We start from the raw sequence: 17293 nt of genomic DNA on the forward strand, positions 1-17293 counted from the left end.
GAGTAGCTTTCTTTCATAATGGCAATCCTCTATCACAACTCCAATGTTCATTGTTGCTTTGGGATTAACATTTCATTTGACTGTGATGTTATACATTGTGGTGGGGGAAAAACAGTTTTCCCCCTAGAGTTATAAAATGGTAACCCCCTCCAGCGGGTGGTGACCCCTGGGGTAGAGCCAACCAGCACTCCTGTAAAATGTAAACATATCACCCAGATCGGAAAAGAAGGTAGTTGTTGTGGTTGTTGTCGTTGTTGGAGGAGAAGTGGTCATGTTGTAAGCCACGAGGAAGGGGCCCGGAGCCCCATTGGGGGCTAGGCCCCCCCCAGTCCCTGGCTTGGGGGCTACAGGGACTTGGAACTGTGTTAGACTGGGCTAAGTATCTGTAGCTGAGAAGCTGGGAGTTTTTCTCCACTGTGAGCAGCAGCAGGAGCAGTGGCAGAAACAGCACTGACTGGAGGCTATGGCAGAGAGCCAGAAAAAGATAAGAACAAGCAGCAAAGACAAGCATACAGCAACTCAGAGAGAACTCCTGCAAGGAGAGAAAAAGAGCCGGCACAGAGCAGAACTAATCTCCATGGACAGAGTTGTGGGGTAAGAACTGAAAACCAAAACCCCCAAACTCCTTTTGAGATCCCTCCTAAGTGGAGAGGATGGACTCCTACTGGATGGAAGTCCTAAAATGCAGCGTGCACTGCAGAGAGGAGCTGAGAAGCTCAGGCATCCTGGAGCTGGACTGGGATGGCCAGAATGGAATGCAGAGGAGGGCTTCTCCCCCCACCCCACCCCGTTTAGCAGCCTGAGATCAGAGCACGGGAGCTCTGCAAGGGAGTTTGAATCCCCTGAGGATATGGACCGTCATGAAGGCTTCTGCGCTTCGTTGATATGACGTGGTGAAGTGACCTTTGTCATGGTGAATGCAGCCCACGGAAGCGAAAGACCCTTGCCTGGAGTTGAAGGGACGAGAGGGACTTGGAGGCCTCCCTCGTTGTAATGACAAAAGATACAGCCACAGCTGGTGCATGGGAGAGAGAGAGAGAGACTGCTGCCCTAGAGAGACTGCTGCTCTGAGAGTGGAGAGGATCTCTTCCTTCTTCCCTCCTGGACTTGTATTTGGAGGGAGAAGAGATTTGATCCGTTGTAAATACTGCTTTGTCATAGAAAATATAGTTATGATTATGTGTTTAATATTAATTTGTGTTTAATATTTATTTGTACAGTGATTGTAATATAATCCCTTCCCCCCATATTGAGTCTCGTGTGTTGTCTGGAAAACCCATCTCACACTGGGTTGAGATGTGGGAGGGGGGCTTGGACTTGGGAATTGGATTTTGGGGCTCTCAAACCATTACATACATATATGTCAGAGATGAAGTTTTGTGCACCTAAACACAGCTAGCATCTCAGGTAGTTTGACGTTTAACTGGAACATGGAGGACATTTACCATGCTGTTGAAAATGGTATAAAAGCCATGTTAAACAGAAAAACAAACTTGCTTAATGATGCAAAAACAAAGTCCAACATAATGTCTACTTTAAGGAACTTCAATACATTCCACTCAATGGATTCAAGAAAATTCAACTTCTGCATGAAAACACCTGAAAAGACAATTAGGCTTAAAAACCCATCGTCTTAGCTATCAAGACCTTCTTTGCTTTCAGTGTTGCACAATATGTGAAGAGTCACAGTGAAGTTCATGGAAGTGTTTCCAGTGTCTTCAGCGGACTGTTGCTCAAACAGTGCTTGGAGACTGAAGAACTGGTTGAGAAAAAGCTACCTTCTCTGGTATAATTTTTAAGAAATGTAGTTCTCATGAGTTTTTCTAAAACATTAAGGGCTTAAAGAATTCTTTCTAGATGAATTAAATGCTTGTAAGTAATATTCTTCATTGGAATGCAGCAATTGAAATTACTTTGATGAATGTTGAATTGTATCTATTTTTACTTCATTGCTCAAAGCTTTTACAGCCAAGTTTGTTATTTGTTCTTCTTCTAGTGGTCTTTTGACATACTGAGATTTTGTATGTCACACCATGGCACAAGGTAGAACAATATAATTATTACATAGAATGTAAGTTTGTATACTGACATGCTCAGCAGAGAGCACACCCACACTTTCACATCTGTTGGTCAGCAATGGTAATTACTTCTCTTCCTTTCTCTACTGGAGCAATCTGTTTTTCAATAACACTGGCTATTTCCACAAGAATTTTGCTGAATTTAATTCTTTGCAGGGTAGGAGGAGAAATTTATTTTCAACAAAAAAAACTTAGCTTGTCTGGCTTCCTTATCTGGAGCCTGAATTTCAAGCATCTTCCATTCTGAGGCAAAATCACCACCTTACACTCGCTCAAGTGATCGGACTTGCTGGCTCCCTGCTGCAGAGCTGAATATGAAAGATCCCTGACTTCCCGACTCTGGTGTCTCTCTCTGGATGCAGCTCCCAGAGTTTGTGCCTACCTGGTTCCTGCTCTGTTCCTTAGGTCCAGCAGGGTTGGTACCTGTAAATGGAGGTGAACTGAGATGGTGCCTCAGTGCGAGTCTTGGACCTCCTGGAAAATTGCAACACTGAATGTTTTGTTTTTTTCAAGCCATCACTTAAGGATTTTACTTCCCATTATCTCATTTTGGAAGCTAGAACATTAATTCTCAAATGGGTAAAGCATTTTTACAAGTTCACAGATTCGTGAAGAGTGGCACTTCTGGCTTTCAATTACCTCCAGTCCTTATATCATGTTCATTTAGATATGTATGCTGATGTTAGGATGTTTTGAACAGGTGATAGCTCTAATCTGTTGTTTCTGTATCATTCTGAGCTATTTAAGGAAAGATAAATTTCAATATCTGATATCGGTCTGTAAAGCTGCAAGACATTATTATTTGTTTGAGCCTGGTCCTTGGTTTGGATGGAGTGACAGCAAAATACTTTAATGAGTATGTTATGCCACTCATGCTGATGCCAGTTACTTCACTTGTAAGTTTCCTCAGCAGTTCCACCCAATTCTGATGATTCACTGTTCTTTAACTCATCAGTTTGATAGCATATTTTTCTCTTCTAACAATTCAGATACTGTAAGCGAAGGGTCTGAAATAAGCATCTCCCTAATGCTTTCTCTGGTGGAGGCTAAGCATATTTTTATCTGCAATGTCTTTATTTTCTGTGAATTATTCCTCTGTTTCTGGGAGTTCAGAATTCTCTCCTTGAACGACTGGATAATATGAAATGAACAATACTGTAGTTTGCGTTTTCCTTCTTGCTTAATTGCTTTTTAGTATTCCCTTGCCCTTTATTTCAGTCTTTCATACATAAGTCTACCGTTTTGTAAACCCAATAAGTACATTTGTAGTGCAGTCTGCCTCTCAAAGTGCAGGAAAAATAAGTAGAGAAAGTTTTAAGTAATAAAAAAAGTCAAAATGCAAGATTTGATTCTCTCTGTTTGCTTCTATGTAGGACTGTAAACATATTTTAATAATGAAGAGTGAACTCTCCAGTCATCTTCAATTCTTACATAGATATATTTATCTAGAGGCTTCGGCAATTTTCTTGCAAAGGAAGATTATTTTTTTTTGCTTTTTTGTACTGGCACACAGTCAGGGAAGTTGTCAGGCTAGATGTAATGTGAATAAAGAAAATAAGCCTAGGAATGTGTATGATTGCAAGAGCAAAACCCAGCAAGCAGGAGGGAACCAGCTTTTGTCCTCCACCTTCATCAGGATAAATAAGAAGAATTCAGAGTAGGAAGACACAAATACCAGGTATCAAAATCATTAATAATGCAGTTGCCATACAATATATTACTTGTAAATTCCATTTAAAGGGCATGTCACACCATTTAGTACAATCCATTAATCAATAGCTTACAGAGAAAGAAACCATCTGTCTTGGTCTGTTCCTCAAATCTAAAGTTCCAAACAAGGAGAGATTTGTTCAAGTATTAACTGTTCCAAAGCAAGGGAGCTCGATCATCCAAAAGAGAGCAAAAGGTGGTTCTTTACTTTCAGCATAGGTTGATTTCAGTATGAAATTAATCATTCAATTTACCTCTTCATTGCTTATTGCCAAGAGTATGTTATGGATCTCTGTTAAATTGCAATAATCTTCTCTCCCACAAAGTTAAATTAAAATATAAATCAAAAATACTTTCTAAGAGTGAACAGCGTTAAATGGTTATCTTTTAAACATACTGCAAGAGTCATCAGGATAGAATGATCTGTGCATTTAGCCTTCAACAGATTCTAATGACAGTTTCATTAGACACTGGGCTAAATTTATTGCAAATACACCTAATACGAGAAAAATATTTTTTTCTGACCTAACTGGCCGAGTACAAGTACTGTAGTAGCCACCGTGCTGAACTGGATCTATCATAATCTTTATATTTTTGAACTTGCTGATAGCATTGCATTCTGGCACGTGAGCTTGATTGTCTTTATGCCTGTTTTTGTACCCCTTAGAAACTGATAAACAAAAAATTAGAGACTGACTGCAAAACACCTGCTGGAGCTGCAGATTTGTAGGATGTCATATCTGAGGCATGGTGGCCCCCATGCAGCACAAGTGCTGTGAGCAGCCATGTGGACAGGCTGCCATTCAAGAGAGAGGTCGTCTCATTACATGAAATGGTAAAAAACATACATCTGTCCTCCTCTCCACTGGTTGTGGACTGCTGTGGACACGGTGACTTTGTGATTCAGTGCCTTTGATGATCCTTAATCTTGAAAGGCACTTTTGGTTCTCTTTCATCTCATTCTGTGGTGATGAGTTCATCCAATGCTAGAAGACAGCTAAACCAGCAGGAGAGTTACATAACATTTGATGAACCTGAGCCTTCACCTGAAAACCAGAGCCAGGGCTTCAATTAGTTATTGTAACAGGAAGACCTATCCTGGTCTTTCTGCATCTCCGTATACTTGTAGTTGCAGGATTAGTTGGTACAGAGAAAAAGTGGGTCTGTGAGCTACCGCTGGTGTGGATGTAATCACATTGGTTGAAGTCCATCCCAAAAAAGGACATATCTCCAAATAGCTCTGAAGTGAACATGAACTTAGGAGTCTGAAGAAGGAAGAGGCCTGGGTACTTACCTGGATGTTAACCCAAAAGAAGAGCAGACTGAGTCAGAGAGGGTCAAGGGTTTGCTCCTTTACTCTTGCCCTCTCCCAATTCACTGGACGACTCCTGGCATTTTACTGAGAAAGCTGCATAGTGTTTGAACTTCTTATTGATTAAAAAGGAATGAAAAAAGAAAAAAGAAAAAAAGAATCCATACAGTGAGGTCTATGTATAGATACCACTGTGCATCAGCACAGGGAATACAATTAACCTTAGAGAGCAGTAGCAGTAAAAAGGAACAGAACAAACTGAAATAATAAAGCTGGCTCTGCACTCTACCATGGTGTCATGGACAGATTGTGCTGAAAAACATCAGCACTGTGGAGCTTTCGGGTGAGGGGGGTTAATTATCTCTCTGTGAAACATTCATTACAGCACCTGGAACTACATGGAACTCACTGGGCTTCAAGTTCATTGAGAGGTTCATGATCCTTTGTAGCATACCCAGAGTCATTCTGGCATGAAGCCTTTTCACTTTGCTCCCTGCTCATCCAAAGCTCTGCCTCCTACACGCTGCAGAGCTGATGCTTTTTCTCTGCTTATTCCTGTGATTATGACTTTGGACTGTCTTTTGCTGTGTTTGTGCAAAATATAGCACAATGGGGCCCTGATACTCATGTGGAGCCTCTGGGTGGGCATGTGATACAAATAATGATACTCCTGAGCAGCTGGGACATTTTGGCTGTGCTGTCTTTCAGTGTGTATAATTTCTTCACACCCTTCACTGGCTGGCCATACTCAAGCATGAGCTTAAGCTTCTGGTCTTAACCTCTGCACCTTTTGCCCTTTCACCCCAGTCTTTAACTCTCGCTAGTTTTCATTGCTCCATAAGGCTGGCTTAATTGTCTGTTTTTTTAATCACAAATACTCTCTGTGCATTCATTTGGCCATCTACACTTTTACAGAGTAGTTCAAGCAGTCAGCAGAGACTGCCATTACGGTCTCCTCTTAGTTTCATGTCCACTCTGATACCTATAGGAATTCCGATATACAGAGATGGGCAGGGAACTGGGCAATATATACATAAAATACCTTAAAGATAGACTGGCACTGAGTAGATGTAGACTCATACCAGTAGACTGGTATGAGTACATCTTGAGCCATAGCTCTGGGGCATTTGTCACTTTTGCTCCAACACTTTCTTTTTATCCCTGCAGCACACCGGACTGCCTTATTATGCTGGATGGTCTAAAGGTGTGTGGAGCCTTATTGCAAAAAGGATCAGTATTCAAAACAATTTCCATCTTTTCTAGTCTTTGTTAAGAGAAGGTTTTAATTCTTTCCTGAATTATACAGATTGACTGTGATGGCAAGAACTCATGTCTTCATGACAGATAAGTTCTGTTAGAGCAGCCTCTGAGGATTGGGAGATTGGAGCTTTGTATTTGAGGTAGCAGACAAAATTAAATCTATTCAACCTCCTGGTATTATTAAAACAAGCAAAGAAACAAACAACACCCCCCTGAAAAAAATCAACAAAACGAAACAAAAAACCATCAAACAAATATAAAAATGAGAAACTGGTATTTCATTATTTAAAGTGAAGACTTACAACCTGCAATTTATGATCTGGTCAGCTGCCCCTCAGGAATTTAACTAGATCAAAGTTACTTGAGCAGGAAAGGCAAAAGAAATATCCCATATGTGAATCTTCCCATAGTTAGTGGCAAATCCACTCAGCTGAATGGCATAAAGCTTGTAAATCTTGGGAAGCCCTGCAGTTTAATTCAGAGGCACACAAGGAATTTGTGCTCTTCCAAGGTTAAGTCCCAATGGCTGGGTATTTTGGCAAACATGTCTGAACTTAGACATGTAAATCCCAGTTAATCTTCTTTCTCTGCATGTGAGGTCCCCGCACTTCCTCCCTGAAGTCAAGAGAGAGAAAGTCGAGACACAACAGGGAGAGGACTGTCAACTGTGTCAGGACAAAGATGAGATCTGCTGTGTCAATGGGAACTAGATTAGACAGGATTTAAGCTTGTAACTATTGAGGACAGACAGAACAGGCTTTTGTCAAAAGGTCTGGGAGACTGTATAAAAAGCGAGATGTGAAATTGTGAGTAAGAAGAGACTGAGGACTAACAGTAAGTGAGCAAACAGTGGTGAGGAATAGAAAAATACAGATGATGGATGAGGTACAGAAAGGGTCAGAGTTGAGCTATGACTTGAAGATAGGAGGAAAGGAAGAAACCCAAAAAATATGGAGGAAGACATTCACTGTCAGCATTCCAAGGGAATTGTTTAATATCAAAGGCCACACTGTATAACATTGCTTTGTAAATAAGGCCAGTAATCCATGCTGAAATTACAGACACGGATCCATATAAGGTAAAATAACTTTGCAAGCAACACCTTAAGAAAAGTTAGTGTGGTCACTGCTGAACATTCAGTGGGCATAGGAGAAATGTTTGAAAGGATTAATCCATAGAGCAGGAAAGACAATGCAATCAGAAACTAAGGATGGAGGAAAATGAGCTGAGGAAAAGATACAAGTCTTTTCCTCTCCATTTTCTGGAGCATCCAAGTGAATACAACTGTTGTTGTGTAATGCCTTCTCTCAGAGCTGAGGAGCAGCCACAGGACATGCTGTAAGCTCACAGGTCTAGTCTTGGCTGGGTCTGCTGATGGCATGCCTCTGTGGCTGTGAAGAAGGCCCAGTGAAACCCAAAATTCAGCTTGTCCTTAATTTACTCTTTTTTGTGTGAAAACTGTGGAGTCTGATCCTCATTGCAATTTTACTCATAATTGTGAAAGTAAATTAGATCTCAGTTTATTTTTCTCCAGCTTGTCATCCAAACTAGCTGTGTACATAATCCAGAAAATAGAAGACATGCCTGGTAGAGTAAAAAATTGGTTTCTGTTCTGCATTTTTAATAGAGTAATGGCAGCATCTTCCTCTTCAGCTAATAATTGTTCTAATTTCCTCTCCAATCCAAAACTCTATGTAGGTGCAGAGTCAGTTAGTGGGTCAAAGAGTATGCTACAGACCCCCAGGAAATTTTCAGAAATTCTTGTTACCCAGCAAATTTCCTGAACTTTTAGCAACCTTAGCACCTTATCCTCTTTGTTGTCTGGTTAATTCAAAACAGAATGCTAAAACTTTAACAGAAAACCCCAGCAGTAAATGCAGAATTTAGGCTTTGATGCAAAAGTTGCCAAATAGATATTGAGTGTTAATGATGATTTAATGTATTGTTATCTGATACAGTTTATTTGTATAAATGACCTTAAAATACCTTCCAATGCAGCTTGATTTTGGAACATTTTCATGCAGACATGAAAGAAGCAAGCTATCGAAAAGAAGGCAGAAGTATTAGGGGCATGGCTAGAATACTTTGGATTCTGAGGACTTTTTTTTGTTATGAGTCTTCAAAATCCAGAATAAGTATTTTTCCATCTCTTATTTCATCATATCCCTTTTTAAAACATTTCTGAAATCCCCAAGGTAGAGTATATGAACATAAAAAATGCTTGTAACCCTGTCACAATGGCTTCACATTGCAATACCCAAACCAAAACCAACTAAACAAACACCCAAACCCCACCACATTTGCATTTCGAGGCTGGGTTGGATGGACCTCTGAGCAACCTGGTCTAGTGAAACATGTCCCTGCTCATAGCAGGGGAGTTGGAACTAGATGGTCTTTTAAAGTTTCTTTCAACCCAAACCATTCCATGATTCTATGAACCTGACAATTAGCCATTTCTGCTCTATATTGCATTAGATTACAAATCTATGCCTAGGCAACTGGTATATCTCTGCTGAGCAGAATCACAAGTTTTTATGTAATGTCTATCTGTTCTCATACATTGAGCTTTTGTCAAAAAAAATGTCTTGAAGGTGCACAAAAGTGGGAGAACTAATAACTAGAAGGTAAAATCTCTGCCTTTGAATTGAATCCTGACTTGGCTAGTGACTTTACATTTAGTTTTCAGAAAAAAACTACCCTATGCTAGTTCTCAATTTTTTTATTTGCAGAGTAGAGTTAATGCAACATTCTTAACTCATTGCCAAGTTGTGAAAAACAGTTTTTATTTCTGTAATGATGACGATGATGCTGGTAGTATTTTTAAGGGAGAAATCATTGAAGTCTTTATAGCATTTGAAATTTATTTTTGGTGTTACTTTGAAAGCAAAAAAATGCCGCTTTCATTATTTGGAATGACTTAGTTTCAATGGGAATGAAATTTTACAGGGCAGCAGTGCAACAAGAAATGGAGATTCAATGCTCCTCTTCTTCTGTTCCAATCAAGATGACATTACAAGGATACACCAAGTGAATGTAGTTAATGCAGTTAGAAATTTCCAGAGGCTCTATGCTCATTTCAAAAGACTAATATTTTTTTCTGTACAATCTAAACAGTGACTAAAAGTGCATGTAAAATCTACGTTGCTTTTTCAATGAATGGGAAAATCACATATTTAGTTTTCTAAATCATGGTCCTAAGATCAGTTGATGGTTTCTCCTTCACTTGCCACAACTATAATTAGTTTATTGACTAGAATAATGTCCCTGCTGAATACCTTATAATTTCTTTTAATTAGAAGAAAATCTTTTAGTTAACAATGAAAATAATTAGTCTCCTTTAAAAAAAGGACTAGAAAGGAGTAAATTGTTTGCTCATAAATTGTGAAAAGTTAAAAAATAAACAGCAGACTCTAAAGTAAAGCTAGAAGACAAGTGGAATGCCATCTTCCTCCTCAGTTTTCAAGATTACTTTCTTTTGTCTACAAATCATTTATGCCAACTTTCTGGGGAAAACATCATTAAGAAAATTTCATTTTGGGTAAGAAACAAACTAAAAACATTCATTCAGCCTGATCTGATAAATCAATAGAAGTAGAAGGTGCTTAGGAAATAAACTGCACCTCTTATCTGTCAGTTTGACATCTGAAACTCCATCAGTTTAGCAAATTGGTTAAAAGCTAAAGTCCCGATTCAAAGCTATTTAAAACAATTGCCACAGATTCAAAAGGAGTTCAAATCGAGACCCGCACCCTTATTTAAGGTCTATAGTGGTATTTCCCTCTTGGGTAGTTACAGTGTTGCTCAGGATTGAGAGCAATTCAAACTGCAGAACATGGCTGGGGTTACAGGGCTGTCCTGTTGAATTATCTGGTTCTGGATAAAAGAAAAAATAACTCCAAAATTTCTGTGTTCTAATCCAGTTTAAAAATCTTTCCCCAATTCTTTTCTAACTGTGCAGCTGCAACTGCTCCTTGGGCAGGGATATAAGATACCTGGCCTGTCACAAGGTCAGATGTGATTGAACTAGTTCTAGTCCAGCTGAAGTGAGTGTTAGAAATTTTTGTTATCCGACTTTTATTCAAAAGGCAAATTGGGTCAGTTTGTGCAGACTATGTGTCAAGTTTGTAGGTACAGAAAATCTGAACAGATTTGTCAAAACCAACAAGTTCTATCTTATGAAAAGTTTTTATTCCAGAAATTGTAGAGTACTGAGGACTTGTGAATCTTCCAGAGACCTTGTTGCTCTGAGGAGCCAGGTGGTCTGCAGAAGGGGCTCGGGTAACTGTGTCAGTATAAATCCTCAAAATTAAAGAGTTCAGACTGGTTGCTTTTCACAGTGCTGAAGGTGTAGTAATCTTTCTTTCTGTAGATCACACAGAAATGTAAGTGGCTCTTTCCCTCAAATCCAAAAGTTGGTTTTTTTCATTTCTTTTTTTAATCTCCACAAGATTTGTATTTGATTAGAATAGCAAATGAGGGGGAAAAAGAAAGTTGGTTTTGTTTCCGTGTTTGGGCCAAGTTTTTTCTATATTCACAGTGATAACATGAACAATTCTGACCTCAATTCATCAGTTAATGGGGCTGTACAATAAAGTGAAATTCTCCAACAGAGAATAATGCTACAACCACTGTTAGTGATGTGCAATGCTATGGCTTATCCTCTGTTGTCAAGCAGAGAAAGGGATGAACTCTTCATCTCATCTGTAGGAAGCAGGGTGCTTGGAAGCCTCTGGTAGATCATTTATTTTGATGATCTTGTTTTCATTTGAGCCTGCAGCATTTGGTATTCTTCACTTACTCCCCTACTGAACACCGCTGAGGCTGTGAGTGAATTGTCATTCATATATATCAAGTGATGTGTTTCTGCACTTATGTAGCATCTGCCACCAAGGATCTCAAAATACTACACAAGCTTTAACGAGTAAGCTTTCACAACACTCCTGGGAGGCGCAGAAGTACCGTTAACCCAATTTAATAGATAAAGGAAACAAGATGCAGAGAAATCAGTAGCTGTATATTCAGACTTCTGCCTCCACCTGTTTATATATTTTGCAAGCTTCTGTTCATACATAGGGAAAAAATTCAATATCCCTAGAAATGCAAATTAAAAGTTGTTCCCTTGGGAGAAAAGGATTTCGTAAGTGTACATTTCATTATTAAGGAATCTAGAAATCAAAATTTCTGAGTAGGCATACAGGTATTTGCAAGAGTACACTCAAAGACTCATTTTTTCTATGAACACCTGGAATCCAATTTGGGGCTGACAGCTGTCACATAACTGAGAGAAACATGGGCATATGTTCCATGAGGAAACAGGGCTCACTGGGAGAAACCACAACAGCTCGAGATGGTCTGTTTTAAATTAACAAGTGTCTCTTGTGGTACTCAAGGCTCCTCAGAAAATTACTACTCCAGTCATTGAGATTTTTATGGTAACGAAACATACACTATTTTGAATTATTGAGGCAATAGTTTTCCCTTAAAGAGTCCCCTGTAAGTCTCCTGAGGACACTAAGTCTTTCCAGTTCCTCACTCCTGGCTCTCCAGGTCTGCTGTCGAGCCCTGGGAGCTGTCCTGCTTTCCTGGCTGGGGATGTCAGGGAAGTGCTTTGGAAGTGAAACATCATCATATTTAAAAGCAACAACAGGGGATGCTGTTGGGTAAAAAAACTCAATCCTCCTTGCTTCCCCCCCACCCCCCTCCTAAGGCCTCTCTAGGAGAGCCCACAACACTTGCCACTTTTAGGAGCAGAAACCCAGCAAAAATCAAACCAGTTGTGTTTTAGGCAACTCAGAGCACTAATTAAAGGACCACACAGGTCACTGTTGAATAATTGTTTTTCACTTTTATTTTCAAATTGGAAATGATAACTTTATTTAATTTGACTGCAGAAAGTGATGTGGAGAAGTCAGGTGGTAAGCAATTTGATTGGATTGTTTCTGATCTTCCAAATGAAAAGATTTGAAAAGTTCACCACCATAGCAAAATGGATATTTTCCATGTTTGTAACGATTAATTAGTTCAGAGTGAGGAAGACACATCACATACAAAAGACCTTCCTCTGGGTATTTAGCAAATGTCTGGAAACCATAAACTAACTGTATCTGAGAAGCTAGGGCCATATCTAAAATAAAATCACTGTTGACAGATTCCCAGAAAAATAATCTCCTGAAAACCTGAGATAATTAGTTATTAGACTCTGCATATTTATGAGTGACCAGAGCTAGGGGAACATGTTCCTTTATCAACCTCTTATTACTAAAATCTAATTCATCTGGATTTTTGCAGAGGTTTCTGAATGTTTTACAGTTTCTTATCATAACCAGAGATATGATAAGGCTGTTGTAATCCTGAAAGAATCTCTGATAATGGTGTTTGTGGCAATGCCTGGTAGATAAGGGTAATCAAATGCCAGGTTTCAGGGCATAAACTAATTGTTTGCAGATGTTAGAAGGAAATGTTTCCTTCTGTATTCTGTACTGCAACAATTACCAAGGTACATAATGCATGTGGGAGTGAGTTGATGTACTAGAATTAAACTTTTCTCTGAAATTTTATTTATTTGCCATTTATTTATTGCTATCTGGCAGGGCACCAGACCCACTGGACCATGTAACTAACCTGGTATGGCAAATCTTATGGGAAAGTAATTCTATTCAGGCATGCAATACAATGCTAATCCTTAGATCTTGACAACAGACAATATGTTCTGACAAAGACTGTCTTATTAACTCTGCTAATAAATGTGTCTGCACTGAAAATGAAAAATAGATTACCTCAGTACTTGAATTATGGTTAGAGAAGAAATACATATGTTATGCAGAGGAGCTGCCATGTGCTTTATGAACAGTGAGGTGGATTTTTTCACACTGATTGCATATTGTGTGCCATTCAAGGATGCCACAAACTCGTGATGACAGGGAAAAGCTATACTCTTTCCTTTCCCAGATGTCTTCCCTGTAAATATTTTTAAGTCACATCTGCATGTTTAAAAATGTCATACCCCAGCATTTAAATGAATAATACTTCCCTTGAAACAAATTTGCTCCTGATATAGGTCTAGTGATAGCAACTCAGTTTAATCAACCACGTATTTGGATAGCTGATTCATTCCAGTAGATAAGAAGCTAGAGAGAAAAATTAGCATTCTAGCTCATTTTAGTTTACTTGAATGTTGTCACCTTAGAAAACCCCAAGACCCAAACCCAGTGACAGTAGAATGTCAAAGATTTCTGTTTTGCCATGCTTTTCTCAAGCAGTGATAGATTTACATGCTGATAAAACTTTAGTGCTTCTGTTGCTGCAGACATAATTTTTTTTACCAGTTGGGTGTAAATCTCTCCAAATTTTATGAATTAGTGACTGCAAACTACTGTACTCACAGTCTTTAATTTCTGTAGTGCTGATGCCTAGTCTAAGTCATTGCACTGGCAAGAAAATTAGACCATTTTCTGACTGCCATTAAGTAAACTCTAGTTATGATCTGATCTGGCTGATGCATATTTTCTCTTTTTTTTTTCTTTTTGATAAACATGGCAGAAATAATAATGCAAACAGAAAAAAAACTGTTTTATTTTTCATAGCATGTAAAAATGTACTACTTTATATCTAATGTAGAACTCATTGCCATATATTATGTATAATAGGCCTTTGGATAGGCTGATTGGTGGGTTTCAGATCTGAGGGCCCAAGTGTGGCTTCCTGGTGAAGGAATGTTTTTCCCCAGCTTAGTTGGTGCTCAGGAAGACACATAAATCAGCAGCTACTCTGTACACATCAGTGGCCTTCCTGTCCAGCTGAGGAGAGAAGCTGCTGAGGAGAAAGGGGTGGAAGAAGAGGAAGAACCTCTCAGGTTGTTGTTTGCTATCAGTACTCAATCAATAATGAAACAGATGGAGAAAGTGAGGGAAAGAAGAATACAAACAGGTGTTTCAATCCAATCATTAAAATTATTAGAGAGATGCCTCTACCCGAATTAAGGTGCAAATAAGACCATACGCCAAAGTCATTGTATGGATTTTATTTAACAGTAACTGAGGGGTTCAAGGGAGGAAAAAGAGATAGGGGAGAGGGGGGTGCAGGGGGAGAGAAAGACAGTGACAGTGAAATAGTGCAAGTAGAAAAAGACATCACTGCTCTGTAGATTCTGAGGGCATCTCATTGATCCTCTTCTTCTGGTCTTCTCAGTGGTTGCAGACTGTATCTGCTGAGTGGTGGGGACAAAGAGTACATAAAACTGCCTTTTCATGGGGTTTATACTGTGTGGAGGCTGGGTGGAAACGTCCCCTGGATGATGTAATACTGGATTACTGGACATTTCATGAGTCTTTGACACCTTCTAGGATGTTGCAGCTGTCAGCCTAGCTGAATCAATCATGGCCCATTAGGGTCCATCGTCTGAGATGAATAGCTCAGGCTTAATAAGAATGTCTTCGATTCTCACCAGAGGGGTTTTCACAGCTGAGTCATCACAATGAGGGGAGACATTAGCATGGTAAGAAGAATTATCCCACCTAGCAGGATTTACCTCTTATCAGTCTCTTCCTTTATCTGGAAATCCAGTTTGTAGCTTCAGGTATGCACACCCTTCTGCACGTGGGATAGTTGGACAACAGGACCCCCTTATCTTATCTCAAGGTCCTTTTGCAGTCCAAATTAGTAGGGAGTGGTCCAAATTCAGGGATGGATGGGCTTGGGTAGATGAGCAGCTATTTCTTTGCAGTTTGCTACAGTAGATTGCAACAAACGTGGGTAGTTTGCAACAAACGTGGGTAGAGCCCTTCCAAAATCTTCGTTCGGAAGCCTAGCCATGATATTGATATTGCTACAGTAGACAGAAGTCTTTTGGTGACTTAACAATGTGTAAGCCATTGACCGTTTCAGTCTCTGAGGGCGAGTAAAAAGGAAGTTTGTGATGGACAATGGAGCAGAATCCAGACAATTTCATAACAGATGTGAAATTTATTTCATATTTATTTCATTATTGCTCCAATTAACTTTGTGACAGGCCCATTCATGGAGATTTAAATGCAGCTTTTAATTGGTGTACTTTCCAGGGCATGGCAGGTTTTTGATTATTTCAGATAACAGAACAGCAGAATGGAAAATTAAATTGACAGAGTGTAAAGAGAGAAGATGAAAGCTACATGTGGCATAGAACAATAAGCTATTATTACAAATGTTAGTAATCAGATCACATCTATTCATTACTGATTTTTTCTGTCTTATAATATTTATTTATTATAATTGGCTTTTGCAGCAGCATTTTCCAGAGTGATACAGACTGAAGCCTAATGATAAGGCCTTGGCTGTACTAATGTTTTTTTTGGTACTGAATGGGAGACCAAACGAGTGGCCTTCCCTTAACGGCTGTAGCAGGATGGTCATTCCTCAGAAAGAAATGAAAGACCCCAGTGCAGCAAAGACCTTTGCTAGATGCATGCCTACCCTGGCAATCACAAAGTGTGTGTTTGCTTTCGGTGCCTACTTGTGTGCTATTGACTTTGAGTAAATTGAGGTTAAATGTGCTAAATGCTTTGCTTGGCATGCTGTGTCTGAACTAGAGAGAGGGAGTGGTGACAGGTTCCTTAGCTCTGCTACCAGGTTCCCAGTTCCCCTTCATCACTGTGTTGTTATTTAGACCAGCAATGATTAGAACAGACACACTTTTAAGGAGCAATATGAAGTTCCTCAGGACAGCTCATTACAAACAAGATACACTCTCATGTGACTGGAAAATAAAGCCTCTATATTTGCATTTTCCAATGCTGCAAATATTTGAAGCAATCCATGGACCTTGCCTTTTGATACCTACTGAGAACATTAATTGTCTCCAGTATTGTTAGAGCATCTGTTTCCCATTTTGACAGGTACACTTGTCTCCTTCTTCACTCCTACCCATGCCTTTCCTATTCCTTGACTAAAGATAATGAATAAATTACAGAGAGGTGAAAAATGTGTTGATAATTAAGATAAAAACCAAATGAACTAGAAGTGTATATGTTTCTACATGAAGCTGTAAATTGCTTTCTTTTCTTGTGCAGTGAAACTTCTGGGTTGCCTTCTAAAAATACCAGAACATGAGAGAATTTTTAGAAGTCTTCTTAGAGAGAGGCAGCAAAGCCTTTCGGGTCCCTCACCTTTCTGGGGAGAAAATGAAGATAAGGGAATTATCTGGAAGGGTTGAAAGCAACATGAGAACAGATGGACAGTCAAGATGGTGAAGATGGAGTTAAAAAAGAGGTTAATTCTAATTAGGATTTAATGAGTGGATATTATGCTGGTGAAAACAAAGGGCTGGACTGAGGCAGAAGACAGAAGGCACAGCAGAAGCCTTGCTTTTTCCATCTGCAGCAGCCAGCAGCCAGAGGGCCGGTGGCTTCCCAGCACTGCCACCCTTCCCTCCTTTGCAAACCCACATTTGTTAGTAACTTAAAGCACATGGAATAGTTTTAACCTTCATGCTCCTGATGTCTTTAATGGATAAGAACAGTCCCCATCTTCTGTGTTCTCTGCTATTCCAGCCTTAGTGTCTGCCCATGGTCCAGCCAGTGCAATTCTCTCTGCATCCAGAGTTTTATTCTTCTTATCACCAACTGAATCTGCTTACAATTCTTCTGAACTTACAAGAGCTGCAGTATTAGTTTAATTTCATGCTTCTCTAGGACAGGAGTATGACAGCACTAAAGAAGAATGAAGATTACCTTTGGCACCTATGAACTTGAATAAATTCAGAGTTTTCAGGAAAATTATGGTAATTTATATGATTTTTAATGTGATTGCTTAAGAACATATTCAAAATTTGCATAGTGATATTAGGATTCCCAGCCTCTGCCTTTTAATCATTATCTCTCTTGAGCTGAAATGGATGCACTATATAGCTAAATAATTAAACTAAGTTAAGCATTATTTACCTAAAAGACTGCACAATACC

General features: G+C 39.3%; 1 long non-coding RNA gene across 1 annotated transcript in view; it reads left to right on the top strand.

Moving 5' to 3' along the window:
* Window positions 1-16466, top strand: part of LOC135416130 (uncharacterized) — a 29217-nt gene extending 12751 nt beyond the window's left edge. Inside the window, exon 3 of the long non-coding RNA XR_010431454.1 lies at window positions 16404-16466. This is a non-coding gene — a long non-coding RNA (uncharacterized LOC135416130). The remainder of the gene's footprint in view (window positions 1-16403) is intronic.
* The last annotated feature ends 827 nt before the right edge of the window (window positions 16467-17293 follow it).

Source organism: Pseudopipra pipra, chromosome 6 (assembly GCF_036250125.1).
Source record: "Pseudopipra pipra isolate bDixPip1 chromosome 6, bDixPip1.hap1, whole genome shotgun sequence".
Taxonomy (NCBI): domain Eukaryota; kingdom Metazoa; phylum Chordata; class Aves; order Passeriformes; family Pipridae; genus Pseudopipra; species Pseudopipra pipra.